Source organism: Phaethon aethereus, assembly GCF_964289735.1.
Source record: "Phaethon aethereus genome assembly, chromosome: 25".
NCBI lineage: Eukaryota > Metazoa > Chordata > Aves > Phaethontiformes > Phaethontidae > Phaethon > Phaethon aethereus.
In genome coordinates, this window is record NC_138601.1 from 132551 (window position 1) to 147657 (window position 15107).

General features: G+C 42.1%; 1 pseudogene across 1 annotated transcript; it reads left to right on the top strand.

Annotated features, from left to right (window-relative positions):
- The first annotated feature begins 902 nt into the window (after positions 1 to 902).
- LOC309413373 (olfactory receptor 5J3-like) lies at positions 903 to 14710 on the top strand (annotated as a pseudogene). Its single transcript has 3 exons — positions 903 to 2050; positions 11329 to 11402; positions 14511 to 14710. The product of its transcript is annotated as an olfactory receptor 5J3-like (transcript).
- The last annotated feature ends 397 nt before the right edge of the window (positions 14711 to 15107 follow it).

The window sequence follows — 15107 nt, forward strand, 5'->3', positions numbered from 1 at the left end:
TTCCTCGTTCCTGTTTCTTTTACATTGACAAGAGAAGAAACACTAATGCACCCAACATGCTAAGATGTGAGTCATAAGGTAAGAGCAGGGCTGGAATTAAAAGTTCTGTGAAGAGTACGAATGCATATATTAGACATATTTGATACCTTTGCTTTACTGGGGAAGGAAGAATTCCCATTTCCCCCTGTTACAGTATAACAATACAGGTATTCTTGAAAATCTCTGCTTATTTCCACACCCCACCCCCCTACCCCCCGATTTTAGGACCTGGGTTTACCAGCTTTCTGAGCAGTAGTTTTTTTCATTTTGCTAAGGTTCTGTTTGATATGTTTGCCATTAGAACAAACTATTTCATTCAAGATAACAATTTACAAAATTAACTAACACCCTACAGGAGAAATCTAGGAAAAGCAATATACCAAAAAGGTCACTGTGTTAAAAGTGATCACGGAAAAATGCATAAATTCAAGGTGTGTCTGGACAACATTCTTAGTTGTATGGTTTAGTTTTAGTTAGTCCTGCAAGGAGCAGGGAGTTGGACTTGATGAGTCTTATGGGTCCCTTCCAACTTGAGATATTCTATGATTTTATGATTCTGTGAAATTGTGGAAGCGGAAAAGTGGTTTCTTTTGCTCACAATGGGAGGCGAGGACACAAAAAGTTTTTCAGTTAAATTACAATGGGAAAATTGGGGTTAATCTTTGGGAGAAAACTGAATAACATTAACTTTTTAAGAAGAAACAAAAGTGACTACTTGGTAAATCTATGGTACTGGAGTTTTTAAAGAACAAATTAGACCAATGTTTCAAGTAGTTACATCAAAAGAGTTTGTTCTTCCTTGGACCAAGGAAATGGGCAGAATCAGTTCTTCCAAGGTCTCTTTTTAATTTTTTATTCTTGGGAAGAGAAAGCTTATATTTAGGCTTCATAAGCAGACTAAGACTTCCTGAAAGGCAGGAAATGTCTGTGAGATAATCTGAGTTCAGAACTTGAAAAACATGAATAGGAAAACACACAAAATTATACCTTCATTGTAGGTCAGCCTGATGAGAGCCTGTTTGACCCACTGACAGTCAGCCTGTGTTTGCCTTGTTTTCTGCAGTGTAATCTTGGCTTTCCTACCTACGATACATGGCAGAAGGGAATCACACTGTGGTGACTGAGTTTATCTTGTTGGGATTCACAGACAACCTGAAGTTGCAGGTCCTTCTCTTCATGGTGTTTCTACTGATCTGTTTACCCTAGTGGGAAATCTGGGGATGATTGTGCTCATCCAGATTGACTCCAAGCTCCACACCCCCATGTACTTCTTCATCAGCAGCCTTTCCTTCTTAGATGTCAGCTACTCCACCATCATTATACCTAGCACACTCATGACCTTTGTGGCTGAGACAAAAGTCATATCCTACAGAGCATGCACAGCTCAGCTCTTCCTATTCTGTATTGCAGTGACAGGAGAGTGCTACCTCCTGGCCGTGATGGCATACGACCGATTTATAGCCATCCGCAACCCCTTGCTCTACCCTGTCATTATGTCCAAGAGGTTCTGCATGCTCCTTGTGTGTGGCTCCTACTTCATGAGTTGTGTGAATGCAACTATTCAGTCATTATTTATATTCCACCTGTCCTTCTGTAACTCCAACATCATCAATCATTTCTTCTGCGATGTGCCTGCCATCCTGAAGCTCTCCTGCTCTGACACTTACATCTCTGACCTGGTCCATTTCACCTGTGCTACTGTGCTCGTCATCTCAACCATGCTCTTCATTCTCACCTCTTACATCTGCATTGGGGTTACCATCCACAAGATTAAATCCACCAAAGGCAGACGCAAAGCATTCTCCACCTGTGCTTCCCACCTGACTGCTGTCACCATGTTCTATGGGACGGGATCCTTCATGTATTTATGGCCCAGTTCAAAATACTCGGTGGAGCATGACAAGATCATCTCTGTGTTTTACACTCTGGCAATTCCCATGCTGAACCCTATGATTTATAGCTTGAGGAATAAGGAAGTCAAAGAAGCCCTGCGAAGGACAGCAACAAGGCTGTATTACTCTCCATGTGTACCATGGAGATTCAGGAGTCCAAGCAGGACTGCGAGAACCTAAGAACTGTTGAAAAAGAATATACAAGTAGGTTCATTCCTGGAATGGAGAAAGGAAAAGGGAGCAATATCTAAAGACTGCATGTTGCCATATCTGTCTGTTGTGAAAGAGAGTAGGCAGCCCCCGCTTCCTGTTGCAGGGCTTCCTGATTTACCTCACCCCCTAAAAGAGGGATGTGTTACTGAACAGTCCTTAGGAACTAACTTTTCAGATGGTCACAGGCACTATTTCAATGGTAATGTGCTTTGTAATGTAGTAGTGCCCCAAATCTAATCTCATGTTGTGACCTCTGCAACTATAGGCAGTGTCAGACAAGTCCTTTGAGAATACTTACAGGCATTTTGTTCATGTTTTCTTTTTCATTTATTTAGAAAATTAAAGTAGTGGAATAGATCTCTGATATTAGGTATTTGCTGTGTAGAAGACTAAAACTGAATTAGTTTTTTAGGGTTCCTTTATGCCAGTTGAGCCCAAGTTCTAGCAGGCAGCTCTATTAGGCTTCCCTTAGATACCACAACTTCAAGCAGGATTGCCTCCATGGTAGTTATGGGCTGCCAGTTTCTAGATATACTCTAGCAACTCCTATCCAGGAGTACCCAGCTCCCCAGGTACCACTCAAAACTGGTGAAGGGAAGGATAGGCTTCAGGAATAAATATCACCTCACATCACTTAATCTCTCTATCCATTAGGATTTCGTAAAGTGAAATCCTGGTAATAACTTTAATGTCAGAGACCAAAGAGACCAACACATATACATGCCCTGCGTTATTGAGCCTCCCTCCAAATACAATGGGAAGGTCCCTTCTGGTAGTCGATAAAACTGAGCCAGTTGGTCTGTGCTGTGAAAGATGGTCAGACCACTTGATGGGCACATCTCTTAAATAAACCTTACCCAAAGAAATCAGTTGGATGCTAAATCTTTATTTACTGCAGGAGATGTGGTAAAGAAGGTACCTTCAGTACTGGTGGTGGGGATCTTTCTGATTAATGACATGATATAGGGAGGTCCAGAACAATGAACCTTAGGAAGAAAAAAAAGTATTATCAGGCAACAGACCTAGCACACGTGACCAAAGAAGGCAAGAAATAACAGACCTTGTTGAAAACAGAGATGGGTACCTTAGTAGCGAGGTAAAAATTGTAGGTTAGCTTTTGGGTAAGAATGATCCTTTTGGGCAACTTAAAGTACTTGTGGGGACTGGATGAATGCACATGCCATTGTCCAGAGCTCCTGAACAACCTAACCAGGAATGGCCATTGTTCCGCACCCAAACCCTACCAAACTCCCCATGCACCCCATTGGGATAGTCCAACTCTAAGATGAAAGGGTATATACTCTGAGGTATATATCTCAATATATTGTGTGAGGAAACAGCAGAAAATGAAATATGGGTATAGACAGTAATGTGATTTAAAATGCAAGCATTACAGCAAAATGGGGAAAGTACGTAGCAGCAGAAGACCAAAAACACAAGGTCTGATTATGTGGATAATTGACCTTTACTGTTCCTTAGCAATACTTAGAGTCTGCATACTTCTTAATGATATCATAAAAGGTGTCCTACAAACCTGAGAGTGACTAGGAACACAGGGAGATAGATCAAGGTCAACTCATTTTTAATTGTGATGATCTGGACATCAACAGGGGAAACAATTTATCTTCACTATAGGAACCATTAAAGAATGATATCATGTAGCAAACAGAACAAAAATGTGAAAAAACAGCAAAACTGAAGTGGTGGCAAACAGAAGCTCCAGTGCTGCTGAATATCACCTTGACAGATTTTAGAATTATGCTTCAACCCACCCAGTGGCTGTGGCTGCCTGTTGGTCAGTCCTGAGTCTAATCAACATGGCCTGGAGCAAGACAATAAACTTGTATTACTGACCATACAAAGTGTGTCAAAGTTTCTTCTGCAGTCAAAGAAACCATCCATGAAAGAAACCATCCATGTTTTCCTTGAAATCAATGAGAGGTCACTCTAATAGGAGTGTAAGACTCTGGCAACATCCTAAACAATATACATCCAACATGCATGGAGAGGAGAAAGGTTTGATGATTAACCCTAAAACACAATTTAATATCTTTGATTTTCCATTAAAAAAAAAAAAAGTAGGTTTATATCTCATTTCCAGCTCTCAGTCAAGGTGGAGGACCACTCAGTTTCTGCCATCTGATACAGGGAAGCATGTATGCTCCCGCTGTAGGATTTTGCAGGATAGAGACATCTTGTTACTGTTAAGAAGTAGGTCAAGGTGTTACTCAGAGACCATGAAGTCACTAGAAGAGTTCATGTATGGATGCATGAACTTCCTGAGCTAGGTGGAGGGATGTTTGTGTCGAAAAGGAATTATTCACACTGCTTAGCTTGAGGATAAAGTTGTAGAGTACTAACACTGAACCCAAACTTTAGGAAAAAAGGGTGAGATGAAAGGTACTGCTTTATGATGTCCCAGGAACAATTATAACCTACTACAGACACCACAAGGGTGCCCTGGCTCCAGTGCTCACTTCTAGGATCAGAGAGAGGTCTGACAAACTGTTGTACGACCAGTTGCCAAACCAAACCAGCCCAGGCTTCCACAAATTATGCAGAGTTGCGTGCCCTACAAACACTAGGTGTACCTAGCATAAAAAGGGTCTCGAGCAAAACAAACACTGTAGTACACACATTATGGCTTAGCTTTCACAGTTCTAGTACAAGCAGATATTATAAACGGAATGATATGATTAAACCACAAAATTAACTAAAAGCAGCTTTTGATCTCTCAAAAATTTAAGCCCTTTTGCAGGGCTTCAAACTTCCAAAGTATAAATCAAAGGAGAATCCTCCAGAAATCAGTTCAGATCAAGATCTTCAGTCAGGACATCTGATTTTTCATCTAGCTATAGGTTTTGAGATAGAGAAAATTTTGAGAGGTACTGTCAGGGAGAAAGGGCATACCAAATACAGGAGTGTGGTAGAAAGTAGAGAATGCCACCACAGGTGTTTTGATCTCTTCTTGGGATTTACTAGCAAGGATAACTCTTCCCTCCTGCCATTATAGAATACTCTCTGGAAGGCAAGGCCCCTGAGATCAGAGAAAGTTAACCTGATTAATAGAAGAAAAAAAAAAAGAAATAGAACTAGAATTCCCATTTTTAAACCTGTGAAAAAGGTAGGACTCTGACATGTAACAAAAGAGAACTTCTCCAGCCTACTCCATGCTTGAATCTTTATGCTAACATGACACACGTTAGCATTTACCTTCTCCTCAAAAAAGAAAAAGCTTCTTGCATTTACAGCTTAAAAAAAAGTTTGACTGCTGTTATTGAAGTGCCAGAAATATAGGCTTGTGCTGGTTTTGGCTGGGATAGAGTTAATTTTCTTCATAGTAGCTAGTAAGGGGCTATGTTTTGGATTTATGCTGAAAACAGTGTTGACAATATAGAGATTTTTTTTTTTTATTGTTGAGCAGTGCTTACACAGAATCAAGGCCTTTTCTGCTTCTCATACCATCCCACCAGCAAGTAGGCTGAGGGGTACACAAGAACACAAGAAATTGGGAGGGAACACAGCTAGGACACAGCTGGGCCCAGCTGACCAAAGGGATATTCCCTACCATATGACATCATGCTCAGCATATAAAGCTGGGGGAAGAAGAAAGAAGGGGGGGACATTCAGAGTGATGGCATTTGTCTTCCCAGGTAACCACTAACATGGCTTTCCTGGACATAGCTGAACACGTGCCTGCTGATGGGAAGGGATGAAAGAATTCCTTGTTTTGCTTTGTTTGCATGCACAGCTTTTGTTTTAGCTATTGAACTGTCTTTATCTCAACCCACGAGGTTCCTCACTTTTACCCTTCTGACTCTTGCCCCCATCTCACTGCAGGGGAGTGAGCAAGTGGCTGTGTGTTTCTTAGTTGCCAGCTGGGGTTAAACCATGTCAAGGTTAAAAAAAAACACATTTGCATGTCTACTCTCAACATCACACTTACAATACACTCAACCACACCAATAAGAGATGACCTCCTTTCCAACAGATCTTTTACAAGATGGGAGGAAGCATGTGCATGGGAACAAAGCTGTTGCTCCTATAGTAATGTTGCTGTTAACCACATCTGTGTTTTTTGTGCATGAAGGGAATGGGACTTTTTGTCTAATGGCTGAAAGAAAAGTTCTTTTGGAAGGTTCCTCTGCTAATTGCATTACTTTTAGAATTGAAGGTAATTTTTAGTAAGGTAATATAGTGAGTAAAAAGCTTGGATATGCTGAATGACTAAATTTTAGTGCTTATTGTTTTTAGAATTTTATTCAAGAAGACGTATTTTTTTATTCAAGAAGATTGTACACAAAAACGATCAGAGGGATAGAACACCTCTCTTATGAGGACAGGCTGAAACAGTTAGGTTTTTCAGCCTGGAAAAGAGAAGGCTCCGGGAAGACCTTATTGCAGCCTTTGAGTACTTAAAGAGGGCTTATAAGGAAGATGGGGACAAACTTTTTAGCAGGCCTGTTACGATAGGGCAAGGGATAGTGGTTTTAAACTAAAAGAGGGTAGATTTAAACTAGATATAAGGAAGAAATTTTTCACTACGAGGGTGGTGAAATACTGGAACAGGTTGCCTAGAGAGGTGGTAAATGCCCCATCCTTGGAAGCATTCCAGGTCAGGTTGGATGGGGTTCTGAGCAACCTGATCATAGAATCATAGAAAAGTTTGGGATTAAAGGAAAATTTTAAAGTCATCTAGTCCGACCCCCCTACAATGACCAGGGACTTCTTCAACTAGACCAGGCTGGACTAGATGACCTTAAAAGGTTCCTTCCAACTCAAACTATTCTATGATTCTATGATTCTAACAGTGCAAAGAATTTCCTCCTTTGAATACAACTCCATACTGAATTTCCACCTCTCCCTTGGTAGGGGAAGAGGTGGATGAGTAATGAAAGGTACCTGGGACTGAACTGTGATGAACTCATGCATTCCTACCTGGGCTGTGTAAGAGCTCTGCTACTCAGGATATAAATAGGGTGTTGATACTGGATGAGATGCTGTTGCCTGCAATGAAACTGAACCTGATACCTGTGCCATGTACCTTGTGCCTTTTCTCTAGTTCTGCTTCCTTTACTCAAGCTAGAGGACAATGTCTAAGAGAATTCTTTAAGTCCAGATGGTAATTAATGCATGCACGTGATCTGTTCACTTCATGATTTGTTTTACTTTTTCTTCCCTGGTGAATCTACCTCTCACCTCTTGTTTTCCTCCTTCCTCATCATCCCTGTTCTGACCTAGGAGAAGTGACTTGGGACCCTCAGACAGCTCACCTCAACCTGGCATTCCCAGATAACCTCAGGAATGTCTTTTTCACCAACATTCCCCAGGAGCTGCCACACAGCTCTTGGTGTTTCTCTACTTACCACTGCATGCTGGAATCATTTGTCTGTGCCTTTGGCCACCACTGCTGAGAGGTTGAAACAGGGACAAAATTTGCTGGGCTGTGTCTGTGTGGGATGAGCCCAAAGTGACCAGAAGGTTAAGTCGCAGGGAGGGGCCTAGTGTCACTTCTGCTGGTTTGACTGACAGGTGTCTCAACCACTCCTGGGATGCATTAGCCCCACAAGGAGGGAGATGACCCTGAGGAGGAGGACCCATGACCTGGGGAGAGATAGCCCAAGAGTTAATAAATTATAGTAGAAAGATGGGGATCACAGGGGGAACTACAAAATCAAAGACCACTGTGTGAAGAGTGGAACAGTGGGAAAATCGGCACCCCCCTTGTGAACCTCAGGGGCAAAGAGAAACCTGTTGAGGGCTGAGGAAATTGAAAAGTGGATTCTCCAGGACTTAATGTATGGTATGCTTACTATGGCCTTCGAAAAGTTCATGCGAGTTTGGAAGGACAAAAGGAAGGTGCACCCCAAAATTGAACAGCCCACTCGAGAGAGTATCAGAGCGAAACCCCTATCTGATGACCTGGTGGTAATTGCCTCCAAGGCACCTACTGCCCCTGAAAAGAACATGATTGATCTTGGGATGGGAAATTGGATGCACCGTCCTCAATAAGTGAGCTGGGGGAGAGCAAGTGGGTCCATTTAAGAAAGCTCATGGAAAGTAATAAGGAGGACTTGTTGATTGATTTCCCCCTTGGTCCCTTTAAAACCCCAGTTACATTTCTAGTAGACATGGGTGCTGAAATGTCAGCACTTTGTGTGGATATTGCTAACTTCAATGGCATTATTTGCTGACAAAAAGCAAATTTGGGTCACAGATGTTTTTGGAAACTCCAAACCACAGCCAATGGCTCAAGTCAAGTGCTGGTTACTGGGAGATGCATCTCCTGTTGAGGTCACGATGATATTGGGTATTTTGCCTAAGAATATTTTAGGACTTGATTTATTGAAGAGTAGAGCATGGGTAGACTCAAAAGGAAGGGAGTAGAAATTCAGACTCCCCATTGTCTCGTAAGTTTTTTAACAACCGGCGCCTGTGCTTCCTCTTTCCAAAATCATTAATGTAAAACCCTGTGCCCCACTGTTAGGGACAAAGGAAGGAATCACTCGTATGATAACTGAACTGCAAGAACAAGGGATAATTACCCCAACTCACTCACCTGATAACTCCTGGGTGTGGCCGGTACATAAACCCAATGGAAAATGGCAATGACAATTGCCATTGACAATACTCAATGACAATTGAGTATTGGTGTCTCAATGTCCCGAAAGTGGGATCATATACCTGGTGTGCAATGCTCCAATATACACACAGAGTAGACATATTTTATTTATAGCATATTTGCACAGATATCAGTGTTAGATGGTATTCCACAAAGCTAGCACACCACACAAAGAAATTGCCACATATTTATCCTGTTACACGATTAGCGAAAACAATAGAGAACCTCCCATATTTGCATTCATTGGCTAGTAATTACCACATTGCTTACTACTGATTACACATACGCAAATTATCACTCATGCTTCTAGAAAGAGTGGGGTGATAATTTGCATAGTTCCTCAATCGAGTCTGTTGTCATGATTTCCCCTGCCACCTTTACCTTTACACTAGTTGCTGTGGATTCTGCTGATCTCATGACAAGTTACATATTTCAGGTATAAAAGATCAACTCAGTCTGTGTGGTTTACTGCTTAAGTATAACTACATCTTCATCTTCTTGACCATTACATCCAGGTGCATTAATCTTTTTTTAATTGTGTTGCCTCCTACTGGCCTGTCCCCCTAGAATCATTCATTGCTCTCCAAAATCATAATTGCCAACATGGGCCCTTTGGCAGCTGCAGTGCCTAACATGGCTGAACTGATTGCGACCATACAGGAGCAAGCCCACCAGATTTTATGAACCACTGATGTGAAAGATAGGTTTTTTGTGGTCCCCTTACAGGAAGCGGACAAAGATTACTTTGCCTTTACATGAGAAGGCATGCAATTTGCTTTTACATGTCTCCTCCAAGGATAATGCCACTTGCCCACCATTTTTCACTATGCGCTTGCACAGGGGCTTCTCCCAAGTTTCTCCTGAGGAGGGGGTTGAAGTATATCAATATATCAATGATATATTGATTGGTGGCCCTGATGCCCCCGTGGTAAGGCACACTCAAACAGATAATTACTCACCTAGAAAATTTAGGGCTGCAAATTCCATCAGAAAGCATACAACTCCCATCTTCCGAGGTAAAGTTCCTGGATAGCTGGTGGAGGGAAAGAACAGTGTGTATTCCCCCTGAAACGTGGACTACCCTTAAGGAAGTAAAAATGCCTGGAAATAAAATACAAAATGCCTGGAGCTACAACATGCCCTAAGCCTGCTGGTATTTTGGAGAAAACACATTCCAGTTTTTTCCATCATAGCCCATCCCCTGTACAATTTGACATGCAAAAAGATCACCTGGGACTGGACCCCCATTCATGAAGAAACCTTAAAGCTGTTCATCTTTGAGGCTGGGGTATATCAGCCTTTAGGGCCAATACACCTCACAGAATCCACTCCATATTGAATGGGGCTTTGCAGTTCACAGACTACCCATACATATGTGGCAATGCAGACCTGAGGGTCCAACCCGCCCTATTGGGTTTTATTCATGCAGTTTCAAAGATGCAGAAAAACAATATTCAGTTTTGCAAAAAGGCCTCTTTGTGATTAGTCTAGCTCTACAGGAAGCTGAAAACATCATATGGTAACAACCAATCATTCTGAGGACCTTTAAAGATCTTGAAACTGGTACTGGCCAGAACCCTGCCCTCTGTGGGAGCTGCACAATGAGAAACAGTAAGAAAGTGGTATGCACACCTACATCATCGCTGCCATATGCGTCAGATAGAGGGAGCACACAAAATACTCCAAATACAATGTTTCAAAGAAATCCAAACTTAAGAAATTTAAACTCAATAACATCAAAGTGTTATTAAGCAGGCATCTTTATTGCAGTGCTGGACGCATGGAGGATATCTTCTAATATGCGTGTGCTGAAACAAAAGTTCATTCTTTATATACCTTAAAGACATGAATATTCACACATTTTCCAAGAAATCACTGCCTTCTTGCTTATCTACTACATTTACATAATGCTGGCATTGCAAAACTACACTATGCTTGTGTGGGAATCTCGGGTGGTTGTCGGTGGTCGTTTGGGGAGTTAGTCCCCTACTCCTTTTTCCCTTTTATGGTCATGGGTCTCTTGAGGATAATCTCTTCTCCTTGGATATTTGCCCTTTCTGTTGTCCAGCCAAGCGGTTCCTTCCTATCATCCTTGTTAGAGCACTCCTGCCAGTCTGTCCCTATGCTCAAGGTTAAGATATCTTTGTTTTCTTTAATCTGTCAATCCTTGCTCTTAACTCTTCTTTGTTTTAATTTCCATGAGGCCTGCTTTCATTGTGATTAACCATTTACACAGAGTTACAATGTTAGCATTGAGGCAAATACAGCCTAAGGACTATGAGAGTAGGCCGTTAAATATAATCACATAGTTATTAGGCTAAAGAATTCTATACTAATGTCAAACTAATCATGTAATCAATAATCTTCCATATATTAAGAAATCTGCAAAACATACAGTTGATTAGTGACACATGCTAAAACCTTATAATTGTTTAGATCCTTGTTTCAACAAGAACCACCCGGTAATCAACCAGACCCAGGACCTCCTCCTCCTTATATAAATCCTGCCCCTCCACTTGAACCCCATTTAAAGAACATATGGTTCACTGATGTGTCCTCTAGAAGAGAGGGGGAGATATGGAAATACCAAGTGGTAGCCTTGCATGTTGATTCGGGGAACCAGGTCATGACGGAAGGTGAGGGAAGTGCTCAGGTGGGAGAACTGTTTGCTGTGTGGAGCATGGTTAGAGAAGCTGAGACTAAAGAACCAGTGTTTATTTACATGGATTCGTATGTTGTGTTCAAGGGATGTACCAAATGGCTCCCATTTTGGGAACAAAACCAATGGGAAGTCAATGGGGTACTGGTGTAAAACAAAAAAAAAATGGGAAGAAATCCTAAATGTCGCTAAACAGAAGTCCATTCTAGTAGGATGGGTTGCTGCACACCAGGCAGGGTATTATCCAGTTCATCTTTTGAATAATTAGGTGGACTCACTGACCTGCTTAGCAGTGGTGGCCATAGAGAATGAGGGGGAAAAATAGGAACATTTTTTGGAATGGTGACATGTAAAGTGAGGCCATTTGGGAAGTAAAGAGCTGTTCAAGGAGGCAGTTAGCAGAGGGTTATCTGTAACCAAGGAGTTGTATAACACCATTATTTGTGCATGTGGCCTATGCAGCACTTGATTAGGAGAACACAACCCTCTTAAGGACCAACCTCTACACTTAAGAGATAATGAAGGTTTGTGGGACACTTGGCAGGTGGACTACATTGGCCTGTGTCAGATCTCTGAAGGAATATGATATATACTAGTAGGAGTTGAAGTCGTGTCAGGGTTAACTCAAGCAGAAGCAGTACAACAGGCAATAGGAGACCGTACTGTTAGGGGTTTGAAGTCATGGTTTAGCTGTTTACCCAAACCCCAATCAATCCAATTGGATAATGGAAACCCCTTTACTGCTCGCATGGTTCAAGAGTGGGCACGGTATGAAAGGATCCAATGGATTTTTCACATCCCATATTACCACCAGGTGAATGGCATTGTTGAACTTACTAATGGGCTCCTAAAGTTGACCCTGAAACCTCGTGAACCTTGGTGGGCACAGTGGGTGTCTGATGTGGTATATAGAGTCAATAGCCACTGGGGAATTAATGGGTGCCCGCGACTTACCGTGTTCTGTCCCAAGCCTCCATCTATACTCTCTGGGAAAAAGGAGATTAAGGATTCTGCGAACCTACTCCATTATCCAGCACAACCTGTTCTGGTGGACCTGCTGACAGTGGGAGTGGTGCCCATAACCTTAAAAACCCACTCAATCTTCATGCTTGGGTGGCATACCCAACGGATTGTCGCATCCTTCTAATCATTGTTCATCTTTATGTATATATTTTGCAGGTTATTAGAAGCCCACCGCTGGACTTATGCTTTTGGTTGTTGAGTGGGTCATTTTTTGCATTTTTTGTCTGATTTTATTAGGCCTGTTTTTGTTCTTTACTAGGGAAAAAATGGTGTGGGAGAAGTTTATATTCTTTCTTTGTGGATGTATAATCTCATCATGAAAACCAACCCAACTTGACATGGGAACTGATTACTGGTTTTACCTGAATCTGGAATTGAACAGACCAAGCTCTTTGTGTGGACAACACCATGTCTGTGTCAGCGGGTCTTAAATTTGCCATCATTTGGCTAAATTTCTCATGAATTCTAAATTTGAAGCTAGAGACGTTAAACCAAAACTGTATTCAAAACACATGAGAAGGAAAAATGTTTGTGGGGAGCTGACTCATCCACATTCCAAGAGTGTAGCAGGACAACTTGGTACATACCCTCACCAGTGGCTTATCAATTTCCAGTTAACACAACCTGGAAAGACATGTGGAGTACTACCTGTTGGAAGCAACAGCTCTGCAAAGGAACTACAAATGCTGCCTTTGCAGCCCAAAAGAATTGGACATTGTGTCCCAAGGGGGTGAAGATCCCTTGTAATCTTATACTGAATTTGAAGTGGTTTCCCCAAGAGGTGGAGATCCCTTGTAATTTTGTATGTTGGTGGGACCCCCCACCTCACAGTGAACCCATAAACCACGAATATAATGTTCCATTATCGCCGGGTTGGTGTATTCAAATCCCTGACAGAAAGGAATGCTATGCTCACCATGACCACTTTTGTTATGAATGTGCTTGGTCCTTTAAACATTTTTTGTCCAAACCAGATAGTATAATTGATGCATGAGAAGTAGATTTCCTACTCCTTGAGGATACCTCCCTAATGAATTGTTCATGGATGATTAGTTGTAGATCATAAACGTGGGACCCCATAGAAACATGATGTATCCCAGGACTGTGAACCTTTATTCTGGTTATGCGTACTTGTTGGGGATTTCTGGTACCAGAGTTTAAACTTGGGAATCCCATGTGTAATGGAACCATTACCAATCAAGAAACTGTGTTAAAATGTGTGGTCACACTTACCCACAAAACAACGTGGAATTTTGAGTGGGAAGGTGGAACCAGAATAACCGAACCCTATGACCCAGCAACATGCTCCACCGCTAAATATCCAGCCCCTCAGGGTACTTTCTGGGCGTGTTCAGATGGGAAAATGTACCCACACCTACATGTACACAAAATAGCGGGTTAATGCTGTATCATCAATATTCCATCAATGAACATTTGACTTCAATGACCTCAAATATAACTGGAGGAAACAGGATGTTCAAACACCTCAGGTTGCACCTGAGTGGGTAATAGCACCTGGGGAATGAAAGTGGCCCTTGCATTTGAGGCCTATTTCGCTCCAGGTATACAAACACACCAGTTTGTATTAGAAAGTTAGACCTGGCGTGTACATATTTTGAGTAATTGGACTGCACATGCTTTTGGAGAATGATATTTGCAGATTCAACAGGTAACAAAGATGGCCTTGCAGAACTGTCTAGCGCTGGATATGCTATTAGTCAAAGAACAAGGTGTATATGGAGTGCTGAACCATATGGCTGGGGAATGCTGCATTACCATATGCCATACCACAACCACGATCAAGGAAGCATGTCCAAAGTTGTGGGGAATTGCAGCCAAGACAAAAGACTTGTTCCAGTCAATGTTACCGAATGAATGGAACATGGATTGGAACCCTGCCTTGTGGATCTCAACTCTGCTTAAAAAACTTGGACTTACGGGATGGTGGGATTGGATAGTGAATGCTCTAGTATGCTTTTGTTAATATTAACTGGCCTGAGTAGCAGTTTTGCTATAATAAAGTGCCTGATCAGCTGCTTATTCTTCTCCCTGTCTCCTTCAGTACAGTATGTTCAGGTCACCAGTGTTGAAGAGGACTTTGGAGTGTCTGAGCCACAAGGTGGTGTGAAGGATGAGCCCAACATGATCAGAAGGTTAAGTCATGGGGAGGAGCCTCCTGATTTGACTGACAGGTGTCTCGACCACTCCTGGGACTGGAGCAAGAGAAGGTTCCAGAAGTCCAGGACCAGAGCCCATAAATAGGGGCACATATGAATCTCTGGGCTCTCCACACCAAATACCCTCATTGGCAGGTCTGATGCTGGATCCAGGACTGGCGATATCTCTCTCTCCTCCCCTCCCCATTCTCTCACTTCTCTTAAAGTTGTTAAGTAACGGAAGGCTTACTTAGATTTCCCGTAATGTCGCACAGCTTAGGTAGATATAATTGTGAGGGGGCCAACATTTACAGAATACTTATTCTATAGAAATTTCCCCTTAAAGGTATTGTTTATGCATGGGCCTTGAGTGTTAACTCACCTTAATCCACACTGAGGGGATTTGTAAATCTGAGTCACTTCACCTTCCCCACAGGTGGGATGTGACAACATCTGCTATGAGTCAGGCAGCAGCTGGGCAGAGGACTCTGAGCAGAAGACAG